This window comes from Eubalaena glacialis, chromosome 5 (genome assembly GCF_028564815.1).
Source record: "Eubalaena glacialis isolate mEubGla1 chromosome 5, mEubGla1.1.hap2.+ XY, whole genome shotgun sequence".
NCBI classification, from domain to species: domain Eukaryota; kingdom Metazoa; phylum Chordata; class Mammalia; order Artiodactyla; family Balaenidae; genus Eubalaena; species Eubalaena glacialis.
The window spans coordinates 118,856,879-118,871,357 of NC_083720.1; the positions used below are offsets into that span (position 1 = coordinate 118,856,879).

Consider the following 14,479-nt stretch of genomic DNA (forward strand, 5'->3'; position numbering starts at 1 on the left):
GTGCGTGTGTAGTGTGTCCCGGTGTTGACATTTATGCTACTGGTGTGGTGGCCTGGGGATGTGATACTGAGCCCACCCCGTCATGAATGATGTAGGTGTTCACAATGTCCTGAACAACATCTGCTTTGTGACAGATGTTCGGAATCAGTAATAAGAAAGGGCACGTGGCTAATCTCTGATAAATTAATCGAGTCGAACATCATCTTTATTTTTTAATTTAGGCAGATAAATGATGCCATTTGCAGCAACATGGATGGACCTAGAGATTATCATACTAAGTGAAGTCAGCCAGACAGAGAAAGACAAATATCATATGATATCGCTTGTCTGTGGAATCTAAAAAAATGGTACAAATGAACTTATTTACGAAACAGAAAGAGACAGACATAGAAAACAAGTTAATGGTTACCAAAGGGGAAAGGTGGGGAAAGGTGAGGGAAGAGGGATAAATTAGGAATTTGGGAGCAACAGTACACCCTACTATATGTAAAAAAGATAATCAACAAGGACCTCTACTGTATAGCACAGGGAACTCTACTCAGTATTCTGTAATAACCTATATGGGAAAAGAATCTGAAAAAGAATAGATATATGTATATGCATAACTGAATCACTTTGCTGTACACCTGAAAATAACATTGTAAATCCACTATACTTTAATTTAAAAATAAGTTAATTTATAAATAAATAAATTTAGGTAGATGGATTTATCAGCTTTTACAATGAATCAACAGAAGCTACCTTTCACCCAGAATTATGGCACCTGAAAATGTTTTCTAGGCCCCCGTTTGATTAATGAATTGAAGAGGGTCTATGATAACAGTCACTGGAGGTTTAGCTGTTTTCTTCTTCCAAAGCAAGACTCTCAAGGTAGAAGAAGGCATCTGTGATCCAGTTGCTTCCCACCTTCCACATCTGCATCCCCATCCTAGCACACGCACTGCTAAGGCCACCTCTGCATGAGTGAGCCGCTCAGCTGTTGCCTTGGAAGCACAGCTGCACATCCGGGCTTCATCAGAGTGTCCTTCTTTATAACCTATGGCAGGTCTGGTTGCTAGAAGAATGTGACTTTTGCCTCAGGAAGACAACGACTCCACAAATTGCAGTTTAATACAAAGCTTTTATCATACTAGGAAAAAGTGATTTGCTATCACCCTTTACCCAAACAATAGTCTAGCCACACTTCTAAATTCAGCAATTTACTTTGTTCACATTCTTGAAATTCAGCAGTTATCAAGTGGGAATTTGACCTTTTTATGGCCCCTTTTAACAAGGAAACTATGGTCATTTAGTTCATTAATTCATTAATAAATTCGTTAATTTATTGAAATTGAGCAATGTCTTTAAGTATAGATATATACCCAAAATGCCTCTGTTTGAAGCAGTAGCTCACTGTAGGTTTCCTGTCTTCTGTTGAACCATCTGTGGTCTGCATACTGTTAAATTTACAGAAATTTGCTATTAAAGTCTACAGCCTACGAAAATAAGGCTTGATAATTTAAAAAATTTTTTTCACAAGAGAATATTGTTCTTTTGTATCCTTTCTGTGTGTAGAGAGATTCTGGTGATGACTTTTTTTTTTTTTAATTTTTGTTGGAGTATAGTTGATTTACAATGTTGTGGTGTTAGTTTCTGCTTTACAGCAAAGTGAATAATATATCTTCACTCTTTTTTAGATTCTTTTCCCAGATAGGCCATTACAGAGTATTGAGTAGAGTTCCCTGTGCTATACAGTAGGTCCTTATTAGCTATCTATTTTATACATAGTAGTGTGTATATGTCAATCCCAGTTTCCCAGTTTATCCCTCCCCTGTTTCCCCCCTGGTAAATATGGTTAGCACGGATCAAGTCTCATAAGGTTCCAAGCATGCTGTTGGGTGTTTTAACCTGAATATAACAGTTGAGTCCAGGCTCTGAGACCAAGCTGCTTGGATTCAAATCCTAGAATACTATTTTCAGCGAGGTTTGACTTCCTAGTTTTTACTTGGAATAAGTAAGTCACTTTATCTAGTCAAGAACTAGAGCCTGTTCCTTTGTCAAGGACATATATAAGCTTCCTTACCAAAGCCAAGAATCAAAACATTTGGTTCACTAGGTCTTAAAATGTCCAGGGAATAATCAGGCCAGGCTCTGTGCCCCTGCTAGAGTGGCTGCTGTCAGTAGGCATGCAGTGCCAGTAGTATTCACCTGTTTGCCTGTGCAAAAGGCTCCCACTCCTGGTATAGATAATAGACGGTGAGCCATTATTCTGGTAAATATTCTGCAGTTGGCTGGGTTCCTTACTTTATTCTAGTGTGAGGTATTTAGTCACACATCTCAGAAACAGGTGTGTCCCCCATGACACAGTAGGTAGTGTCATGAAAAGTTGCTTAGAAATCACTTTTTATAATTTATTTTTATATTTTATTGAAGTATAGTTGAGTTACAATGTTGTGTTAATTTCTGCTGTACAGCAGAGTGACTCAGTTATACATATATACGTTCTTTTTTATATTCTTTTCCATTATGGTTTATCCCAAGAGATTGGTTGTAGTTCTCTGTGCTATTTAGTTGGACTTTTTAAAATGAATTATATCGTAACTGGCCTGTGGAAATTCACAGTGCAGTGAATACGAAGATTAAACCTTTGGTCAAGCCAAAACATTTTTGTCATGTGATTTATGACAGATACCCCCAATTTAACTTGCTCTAAAATCTGAACTTTTTACAATGGGTTATGGCTGCATGTTTCTTTCCTCTACCAAAAACATGTGTCCTGTACCCAAAAGAAACTGTGCTGACTCTATGAGTATTTAAAAAGGTAAGGTACAAAGGACTGTTTTATCAAAAACTATAGATAAAATGTATGGTAAAGATAAAAAATTTCTAGATTTCTAGGACCATCGGTGGTAAATTATGGTTGCTGTATAACCAGGCTGCTTCTGGATTTTTCAGTTGTCACATATTCTTTTGGTCTGTGTAATATCCATTAAAGTCAGCAGAAATTGTGATGCTTAAGTCGAGGGCAGTTCTATGAAACATATCCCTTCTGGAACATCAATTAAGGTAACAAACAAAACACTGAACTAGCTTTTAACTATTACTGGACTTGCCGATGTAAAATTAATAGAGAATACATGAATGTTATGGAGATCATTGGGATACCACTCCCTCTGGCTCATCTGTCCAGTAAAGCAAACCACAAACAACATTCTGCAGTGATTCTTAAGCAGCTGAGTTCTGCCCTGCCTGTTAATAAATGATGTAAATACTATAAAAATGAACAGACATCTAAACTGCAACTAGCAAAATGGTCCTCCTACAGATATATCTTGTTTGTCCGTTCAGGAAAAATCTAGTAAGGCTATGAAAAAATAAATAAAAACCATAAACTGGCATAATTTGAATGCTCAAATTGAGGTCATTTTTATTCTAATTAAGATTTGAAAAAAAAGGACTGTTTCTGCATGCTGTTTTTAGGAAAATAACAAGCTTGAGACAGGGACCATCTGTTACACTGACCATGTAACAAGATGTTAGATTTATTCATACATAAAAATGTAGCTTGCAGTATCATATGTAAGGTCTGGTCCTGCAGATCTGCTGTGATTATCTGTGTGCACCACACCACTCAAATTATTTAACTCTCTGTTGTAAGATTGACACTATCGCACGCATTCCAACATTGTATAACACACACACACACACACACACCCCTACACCTGGGGCAATTGATGGAAGTAATAGCATGTTAGCAAACAGTTTTATTAAGAGGCTTCTTCTTGAGATTCCAGAGATTTCAAGGAGTTCAGCCCTGAATGAGCACTGATTTTCTTTGTTTATATCTGTATTTGAAGAGCAAAGTCTGTGAAATTTGTTGGGTTTACCTGTTCTCTGTAGCTATCAGGTATTTATTTAGCACTCATGTAATTTTGGACCTATGCACTGTACAAAACTCAATCATAGAAAGATATGTGCCTTAGTATAGAGAAGAAGGACACAGACTTTCCAGGTGATGAGAGTTGCCTGTTATTTGATTAAACAATAGGATAGCCCTTGGATTCAAGGGATAAAATGAAATATTTCAAAGGTTTATTTTTCTAGTTCCTTACTAAGTAAAGTGATGTCTTACACACCTAAAAGGTGTTTGGGCGACAAAGGTACAGTTTGGTGCAATATTGCTAAAGGAGCTTAAGTTTTTAAATGTCACTGTACCTTCCATAGGCTCCCATAGGTAGAAGGGTTGGGAACCTCTTGTGCTGTGGCATTTATGAAATCAGCCAGTGTGAAAGGATTTCATCTATTAAATGTGAGTTCTTGGAAAGAGAAAGGAGTGATAAAGGTAGTTCTATTTTCCCTTCCCCCTTTGGATACCAAAACTACAGAAGACAGGCCTTTAAGGAGCTGTTTCTGACTGATTTTTAAAACTATGGTTTATTAAAGAATTTTCACTCTTCCTGCTTTCAAAAAGCATTTAGTACAGCTTGCAATAAAAACACTGACACAGTAAGACTAAAAATGCATCAAAACACAAAAAAGGCAAAAGGCAAGTAGTAAAAACAGAGGAGGAAGAAGATCATTTATATATTATAAAAGAAGAATGAATGAAAAGCCTAAACCCAAAGAGAAGTTACATAATTAAACACAAATCGTAGTTTCTAATCTCTATCAAGTATAGCAGGTAGGATTATGGGTTGCAAAGATTCCTTTTTTATTGAGGTATAGTTGATAACAATGTTATATAAGTTTCAGGTGTACAGCACAGTGATTCACAATTTTTAAAGGTTATACTCCATTTATAATTATTATAAAATATTGGCTGTATTCCCTGTTGTACAATATATCCTTGTACCTTACCAATTTTATACATAGTGGTTTGTTCCTATTACTCCCCTACTCTTATCTTGCCCCTCCTCCCTTCCCTCTCCCCGCTGGTAACCACTAGTTTGTTCTCTATATGTGTGAGTCTGTTTCTTTTTTGTTATATTCACTAGTTTGTTTTATTTTTTAGATTCCACATATAAGTGATATAGTATTTTGCCTTTGTCTGATGTATTTCACGAAGCATAATACCCTCCGAGTCCATCCATGTTGTTGCAAATGTCAAAACGTCATTCTTTTTTATGGCTGAGTAGTATTCCATTGTGTGTGTGTGTGTGTGTGTGTGTGTGTGTGTGTGTATAGCGCATCATCTTTATCCATTCATCTGTTGATGGACACTTAGGTTGCTTCCATATCTTGACTGTTGTAAATAGTGCTTCTGTGAGCATTGGGGTTCATGTATCTTTTCAAATTAGTGTTTTCATTTTCTTCAGATACATACCCTGGAGTGGAATTGCCAGGTTATATGGTAGTTCTAGTTTTATTTTTTTTGAGAAACCTCCATACTTTTTTCCACAGTGGTTGCACCAATTTACATTACCACCAACAGTGTACCAGGGTTCCCATTTCTCCACATCCTCACCAACATTTGTTACTTGTGGTCTTTTTGATGATAGCCATTCTGACAGCTGTGAGGTGATAGCTCATTGTGGTTTTAATTTGCATTTCTCTGATGATTAACAATGTTGAGCATCTTTTCATGTACCTTATGGCCATGATGGCCTGATGGCCTCCTTTGGAAAAAGTCTATTCAGGTCTTCTGCCCATTTTTTAATTGGGTTGTTTGGTTTTTTGATGTTGAGTTATATGAGCTGTTTATATATTTTGGACATAAACCCTTTATTTGTCATATAATTTGGAAATATTTTCTGTTTTTTGATTTAAAAAATTTTAACTGCAATAAAATACTCATAGCATACAATTTATCATCTTAACCATTTTTAACTGTATAGTTCAATAATGTTAAATACATTCACATTGTTATGTAAACAAGTGCCCATTCCCTCCTACTCCCAACCCCTGGTAACAACCATTCTACTTCCTGTCTTTATGAATTTGACAACTCTAGGTATCTCAGATAAATGGACTCATACAGTATTTGTCTTTCTGTGACTGCCTTATTTCACTTTGCATAACGTCATCAAGGTTCATCCATGTTGTAGCATGTGTTAGAATATCCTTCCTTTTTAAGGCTAAATAATATTCCATCGTATGTATATGCCACACTTTATCGTTCATCTGTCAATGAACATTGGATTGCTTCCACCTTCTGGATATTTTTAATAGTGCTGTGATGAACATGAGTGTATGAAAGGCTCTCTTCAAGAGCCTGCTTTCAATTCTTGCAGAGATTCTTTAAGTTGAAGTTAGCTTGCATTTTCCTTGTAGACGACCACAGTATGAGGTGTCCCTGTAGGTGTTCAGGCTAATGCTTAGAGCTCCTGAGTCCTATGGTGCCCATAACCTGGAATGTGTTGTGGTTTGGGCTTATCAAATGTCTATTTCTATCAGAGTAGAACATGAATATGATTCCAGGAATGTATTTAGTTTGGAACAATAATTTCCTAAATCAGCTACCTCCAATATGGACCTCCAGATAACTGAATAACTAAGACTTTCAAATACATTTTTAGTAGTGTTTTGGTAAGCCAGTACTTGAAAACCAAAATGGGAGTGTTCCTTCTGACAGCCATTGGCCAATAGGTTCAGTGGACTATTCTCATAGTGTGAAATAGGGCAACACTGCTAACATATAATAATGGCAAGAGTGCATGGGTCCTGTATATACACAAGTTGTTCAGATCGTTTAGCTACTAAGTCAAAAGCAGGCAACTAGCATACAAATCATTTAAATTGTGAATGCCCTTCCCACTCTGATTTTAATGGGCCTTTTTCTAATTCTCACTCTTATTATGAGAATAAATTCCAACCCTTAATTCTCACAAAAACCAGGAAAAAAAGTATTTTCTAATTCTTTGATTATTCACTTTTATTCCAGGTGAATCAGGTTTAGAGATGTTAGATTATTTTAATTTAATATTTTAAAACTATTTCCAAATGATCATATGATTGCAGTTTAGTGTAACACGTCCTAAGAGAGGACCAGCTGAAGTTGTAGTTGTGAATAAAATTGGTTTGCTAGCTTAAGAAAATGACAAAACTATTGAAATGTTTCTTTCATTCTTTTTTCTTTTTTTTTGAAGAGTGTCTTTGAAAATATTTTAGAACTGTCGTTTTCATGGATTTTAACCCAAGATCTTTGGAATTGGAACTGGATCTCTATGACCATTTTGGTTGTTGTGTTTATTTATTTAAAAGTGGAGTTTATGCTGTTCCTGCAAATGAGATGATGTTTATAAATCGATGACATGTCCACAGAAGTAGAGACTGATGACTGTCAGTTTTTCAGTTCTGATGTTTACTTTAATACAGGGATATTTCCTATCTCAAAAATCTCCTACTGCTTTCATATTAGCCCACTGTTAAGAGTGAATTTTGTGTTTACTTTTACTTTCTAGAAGCATTATATAAATTTCATCTCTTTCCCAAGGTAATCTGTATATTTTTACATTTTTTTACTCAAAATGAGGTAAGATTATTAAATGAATAAAAGCATGTAGAGAAAAGTATTTCTGTGAAGTAATGTTGCAGAATTAATCCCAGCATCATGCCAAAAAGATTGTCCTTATTTCAACTTCTTTGGATGTACATTCCTGTGCATTTAATCTAATTGTGCAAAAATGATGTGAAGTAAAATGTGTTTTTAAGATGGCCTATTTTCTTGAAATTTTAAGCTATATTGAGGACACAGTACTCTTCATTTAGAGAACTCAATTTCATGCAGTGGAAGCAGCAATGGAATTTGAAAAACACAACATCTTACTGCATAATGGTGAGCAAAAAATAAACAAATGAGTGAATGTAATAGCAAAACATCTGAGGTTCCAAATATCTCTTTATAGCTGTAAAGAGATACTCTGGAGGAAAGAGCTATAAATGATTGCGCCAGCAGCATGGAGAGAGGAAAAGGCATGAGTTTTGAAGTAAAAAACCTGGGTTTAGGTCCATGGCTACATCGTATACCTAAATTATTTTCTTGTCATGAACATGAGAATGATTCTGCACAAGGCATTATGAGAACTAGCAAGAGGAAATTTAACTTTGGGCATGGTAGGCACTCCATAAGTAATAGCTCTGAAAACCATAGAGGTTATCCAGGTAATAATACCTCAAGAAAGAGTTAAAGAGATGCTGTTCCTACTGAAGTTAAAAAGAAGTGCTTTTTTTTTTTAGGTGTGTTGTTACACATTAACGTTATAATCTGTTTTCAAGTTGAACCTGAGGTCTCTCTTTAAGTAACCTTTAATCTGTGTGTGGATGTTTTGCTAACACATCTGATAACAGAAACACTTTGACACAGAGGCATTTCATTCTCATGTTCTACTCTGGGCAAGTCACGTCTGCCTTCCTGAAAATCTGCGTCCTCTCCAGTTTCTCTCCTGATTTATCTACCATCCTGCATATAGAAATAACAACAAGAACACAGTCTTATTTTCCTGAAAAGTCATTTTAAGAATTTGATTAGGGACTTCCCTGGTGGTGCAGTGGTTAAGAATCCGCCTGCCAACATAGGGGACACTGGTTTGATCCCTGGTCCGGGAAGGTCCCACATGCCACAGAGCAGCTAAGCTCGTGCCAAAACTACTGAGCCTGCACTCTAGAGCCCGCGAGCCACAACTACTGAAGCCCGTGTGCCTAGAGCCAGTGCTCCTCAACAAACAGAAGCCACCACAATGAGAAGCCCACGCACTGCAACTAAGAGTAGCCCCCGCTCGCCGCAATTAGAGAAAGCCCACACGCAGCAACGAAGACCCAATGCAGCTAATTAATTAATTAATTAATTAAAATGCATTATCTTTCCTCCAAAGGTTTCAGTGTGCCTGACAGCAATTTATTAAAACACAATTATGAGTAGGTTCTAAGAAATTATTTAAAAAACAAAAAATAAACAAAAAAAAGAATTTGATTATTTCTTGGTTTGTTTTAACCAAAATGATCATTGGTCTCCAAGAAGCATTTTATTCTCCCCATGATATCAGCAACAACAACAAATGCTAACATTTGTACCGTGCTTTATAATTTAAGAACTCCCGTACAGCTGGTCCCTACATCTCTGCAAAGTAGGAATTCGTGTTAATTCCCCGTTTCACACATGATAAGCCTGGATCTCAGAAGTGACACGATGCCAGGCTCCCAAAGCCAGCACACTGAGGGGCCAATGGGCCGTGCATCTTTACGCCCTGCTGTGGCAAAGCCATGGATGCCTGTTCTGCCTCCAGCACAAGGGAGCTGAAGGGGTCAAATGCTTAGGACTGCACTTCCTAAACCGCACAGCTTCAAATGCGTGTTGTGTTATATTCCATGGGTGTCCAGATTTGCAAGCCACTTCACCAATTTTACAATCTAAATCTCTCCCTTTTTTTTTTAAACTTTTATTTAAAAAAAATTTTTTAACATCTTTATTGGAGTATAATTGCTTTACAATGGTGTGTTAGTTTCTGCTTTATAACAAAGTGAATCAGCTATACATATACATATCTCCCCATATCTCTTCCCTCTTGTGTCTCCCTCCCTCCCACCCTCCCTATCCCACCCCTCTAGGTGGTCACAAAGCACCAAGCTGATCTCCCTGTGCTATGTGGCTGCTTCCCACTAGCTATCGGTTTTACATTTGGTAGTATGAGAAACTTTTCGAGAACTTCACAAATACCGTATCTATTTCTTTAGCCATTTGATCTTACTTTCTGTAAGTTTTCAGTATTCCCTTTCTCTAATCATCATCCTCATTTGTACATCTGTGTGTCTGCAGTTCATTTTATTGTTTTCACTTGTCCTCTTTCCTTTTGGCTTTCCTTCTCTCTCATTCATTCATGAAACACTTTTGAGCAAATATTGACACATGGCACTTGCCTCGGCACTTGCCTAGATCAGACTCTATTTGACGTTCACAAAGGTTAGTCAAACATGGATCCTGCCTTTAAGAAGCTTATAGTTAGCAATCAGAATGGTGGTAGTGAACTGAGGCTTTTTCCGCCTCTGAACACATAGAAATTTTGCATTAAAAAAAATCTTAAATATATAACCAAGTTCAAAAGGAAAGAAAAAAAACAGGTCTAAGAACAGGGAATTCACAGCTAGAGTGGTTTAACTTGGAGTTAAAGCTACACGTGGCCCACAGACTGTTGGATGTAGAAAGATGCCTTAGGGACGTGCATTAGAACACAAACAGGAACAGGACACAAGAATGTAGACTCCAGCAAGACTAGGGCATGAAATGGAGCCCCCTGCAAAAAGCCAGGCTCTGCAAAGATTTCACTGTCTACTAACAAGGACAGTAAAACCCAACAAGCCAGCCAGCCCAGGGACATAGCAAGGAAGCTGAAAGAAATAAGAAATACAAGCCTGCACCACATCAAGTGTGGAGTCTAAAATTTAAACAACGCAGTCTCGCAAAAAGCATTTAAGCTGAGAAATTAGCATCAAAACTGGCAGAACAAGTGAAATGCTTGTATCCTGATAGTTATAAATGCTGAAACTTCCTGTAGAGTCCTTTCCACAAGACAGTGCCCCTGGGATTCACCTAGAAAACAATATATGCCAAAATAATGCATGTTAGATGGGCATATGAGCATCCCCCCCAAAAATGAATTTAAAACATTTGAAAGAAACTATAAAATAAACATGTTAAAAGTATTTAGAGATAGAATAGGTAAGGTATAATTTAGAGGAAGGGGATGTAGTAGCCATAAAGTAAGAAGTCTGTCATGGAAAATAACAGAAGTGTTTGAGAAAGAACCAAATAGAGCATTTCTAGGCACCCAGGCACTAAAAACATCCAAATGAAAACACTGGAGGCATTAAACAGATTAGCCACAGAAAAAGGAAAAAAAATTATTAGAAAATAGATCTGAGAAAACTATCTAGAATGCAGTACAGACAGATAAAAAGAAAATATAAAAGGGAGGTAAATGTGGAAGACAATGAGAAGGTCCAACACACTGCTAACAGGCGTTCAAAAAGGAAAAATAGCAGGAATGGGGTGGGGATGATGTTTGAAGAAACAATATCTAAGGCCATTTCAGAACTTAAGAAATACCTGCATCTTCAAGTCAAATAAGGACATTGAGTCCTGAGCAAGAGAAATAAAAATCAGTCTGCACCTCCGTCCTTCATACTGAGACTGCAGACATCAAAAATAAACAGAGGAAAAAATTTTTAAGCTACCAAAGAGAAAATGCAAATTCCCTACCTGTAAAAGAATGACAATTAGACTAACAAAAAATTTCCCAAAAGCAGTAGTGAAGGCCCAGGTGTAATGGAATATTATCTTCAAAGTACTGAGGGAAATTACCTGTCACACTAGAAATCTATAACGTGTTAAAATTATCATTCAAGAATAAAGGTGAAATAAAGACGTTTTCAGACATATCAAGACTGAAAGATTTGAACATTCAGCAACTGACCGCTGCTGAAAGAATTACAAATATACATATGAGTGTGTACCCCAATAGCTTAAATCCAGGCTTATCATATGTAAAACTGGGAATTAACACAAATTCCTACTTTGCAGAGATGTAGGGACCAGCTGTATGGAAGTTCTTAAATTCTAAAGCACTGTACAAATGTTAGCTTTTGTTATTGTTGCTGATATCATGGGGAGAATAAAATGCTTCTTGTAGACCGATGATCATTTGGGTTAAAACAAACCAAGAACCCAGTTGAACCCAGTAGTATGGAGTGGAGTGCAAAAAACACTGGTGATGAGAGAAATATGTTTGTAACTCTAAACAGACATGGGGTGTGGATGTGAGAGAGAGACAGACTGACTTCAGGGGTGATCTGAAAACAAGTTGAAATTTAAATACTAAAGAGGAATAAGATGCAAGATGGGAAGCAGTAGACCAAAGATAAAGTACTCTACATCTTTTCAGTTTCTCATGGAAAAGCTATTGATTAACTTTAGATTTTTAAGTATGCAAGTTCATAACTTGATAATTATTTTAAGAGTAAAAATAGAATGTATATCTTCTAAATCCCAATAGATGAGCAAAGCGGTTTTTTTTTTATTTTGTAAGCTGGATCCATGTAATAAAAGGAAGGAGGGCTTCCCTGGTGGCGCAGTGGTTGAGAATCTGCCTGCCAATGCAGGGGACACGGGTTCGAGCCCTGGTCTGGGAAGATCCCACATGCCGGGGAGCAAATGGGCCCGTGAGCCACAACTACTGAGCCTGCGCGTCTGGAGCCTGTGCTCCGCAACAAGAGAGGCCGCGATAGTGAGAGGCCCGCGCACCGCGATGAAGAGTGGCCCCCGCTTGCCGCAACTAGAGAAAGCCCTCGCACAGAAACGAAGACCCAACACAGCCGTAAATAAATAAATAATTTAAAAAAAAAAAAAAAAAGGAAGGAAAGTAGAAGGAAAGGAGGGGAGAAAGTTAGAATGGTGGAAAAAATATCCAAATATATTAGTAATCATGATAAATGAAAATAGATTAAACTGAGCTATTATAATACAAAGACTCTCAGATTCTTTTAATCCAGCTTTTTGCTGTTTAAAAGATACATGTGTGGTATATAATTATGTGGGAACTTTGTAAACAAGGGATTTTTTAAAAGGGCATTCCGGGCAAATTCTAAAGAGACAGCAAAAGAAAGAGACAGGAAGGAAGAAAGGGAGGGAGGGAGGGAGGGACTAAGCAAAGATCATCAGACAAAATTTTTAAGGCAAAAAAATACTATGAATAAAGATGGTATTAGTGATAGGAGGGAAAAAAAGCTTTAAATAAAATGGATAAAGATATGAAGAGACAAATCATCAAAGAAGAAACCCAAATGGTCAGAAAACATTTGAAAAATGTTTCAGCCTGCTGGTGATAATGGCAATGCAAATAAAAGCAACAGTGGGATAACCCTTTCAACCCCCATCAGATGTCGAAAAAAAAAAAATTAAAATTGGTTAATGACAAGTATTCATGGCATGTGGAATAAAAGGACATATCGTCTCTTACTGGTTGGAATGAAAGCAGCAGATGTGCATACATCTATGGCTCAGCAGTTCTATTTTTGTCCTGTATTTTAGAGAAGTGCCCAAGGATGTCCTTTGGGCATCATCTGTAATACTCGTAAACCGGAAACAAACCCAAGTGTCCATCCGGAGTGGAATGGATTAGTAAACTGTGATGTGTTCAAACCAATGAAACTCGCAGCAGGGAAAATGTCTTTGCTTAGAGTTACCTGTATGAAAATGGATACGTCACAGAATCACAACGTTGAATAAAAAGTTGCAGAAGGATATGCATATCTAATTTCAAATTTACATAAAACCAAGCGGTACTGTGTGCTGTTTTTATGAATATATACGTGTATGTAAAGTATACACATCTGAGAGGAAATAATAATCTCCCAAAGTGAGTGGTTCACTTCTTCAGTGAGGAAGATGAATGGGGACAGGGAGGGAGACAGAGCGGGCCTTAACTCGGCCTTGTTTATTTTATAAAGATCTGAAGCAAATATGGCAAAAATATTAGCATTTATTCTTAATTCTGCGTGGTAGATCCATAGGCTCCTGCTATTTTTCTGTGTGTGTGTGTGTTTGTGTGTGTATGTGCGTGTGTTTTAAAAATATTTCCTTAATTAAAAATAGCTCCCGGAAAGACACATACCATGTGATATCACTTATATGTGGAATCTAAAATACAACACAAATGAACATATCTACAAAACAGAAACAGACTCACAGATGTAGAGAACAGACTTGTGGTTGCCAAGGGGGGGAGGGGTGGAGATGGATAGACTGGGAGTTTGGGGTTAGTAGATGCAAACTATTATATATAGGATGGATAAACAACAAGGTCCTACTGTATAGCACAGGGAACTATATTCAATATCCTGTGATAAACCATAATCGAAAAGAATATAAAAAAGAATTTATATATATGTATAACTGAATCATTTTGCTGTACATCAGAAATTAACACAACATTGTAAATCAACTATACTTCAATAAAAAAATAAATTTAAAAAATGATAAAAATATCTCTTAGCCTGTTATGGGAAGGGAGAGACACATAGCAATAATACCAAGCAAAATGCTATGTGTTCCATTATGGGTTTTTTACAAATGTCTTTCAGACTTGAGATAAAAGAAATTTTTGCCATTTAAACCCAAGAGTGCATCCGGAAGAGGTATCGCAGGGTTGCTTTGCTACAGACACCCACCTGGTTCAGTCACTCATAGAAATAGATCAGCCATCGTGACCTCCTTTTCTGTGTCTATAGCCTTTGTCAAGTCCTTTCCCATTTCTCACTAGTAAACTCTTTTTTACTAATTTCATTCTGGTCATCATAACAGAGTACTTATCCAGGGCCTCCCAAAAGATTTATTACTTTGAGAAAAAACATCTGAACAACTAAATGATGCCTTACTTCCTTCTCACGGAAAGAGAAAATAATGACTTCTGTCGTAAAATCATGAGGATTTTTATGGAAACACTTGGATTTGGCGGAGAAAGTAGCTTGGTTGGTTGTTTAAATGGACACGTGTATGTATCACACAAACTCC

The 14,479-nt window shown here is 37.0% G+C and overlaps 1 protein-coding gene across 2 annotated transcripts in view; it reads left to right on the plus strand.

The window, feature by feature from the left end:
- Positions 1-14,479, plus strand: part of NR3C2 (nuclear receptor subfamily 3 group C member 2) — a 366,877-nt gene that overhangs the window by 313,492 nt on the left and 38,906 nt on the right. The gene's annotated exons all lie outside the window — the stretch shown is intronic.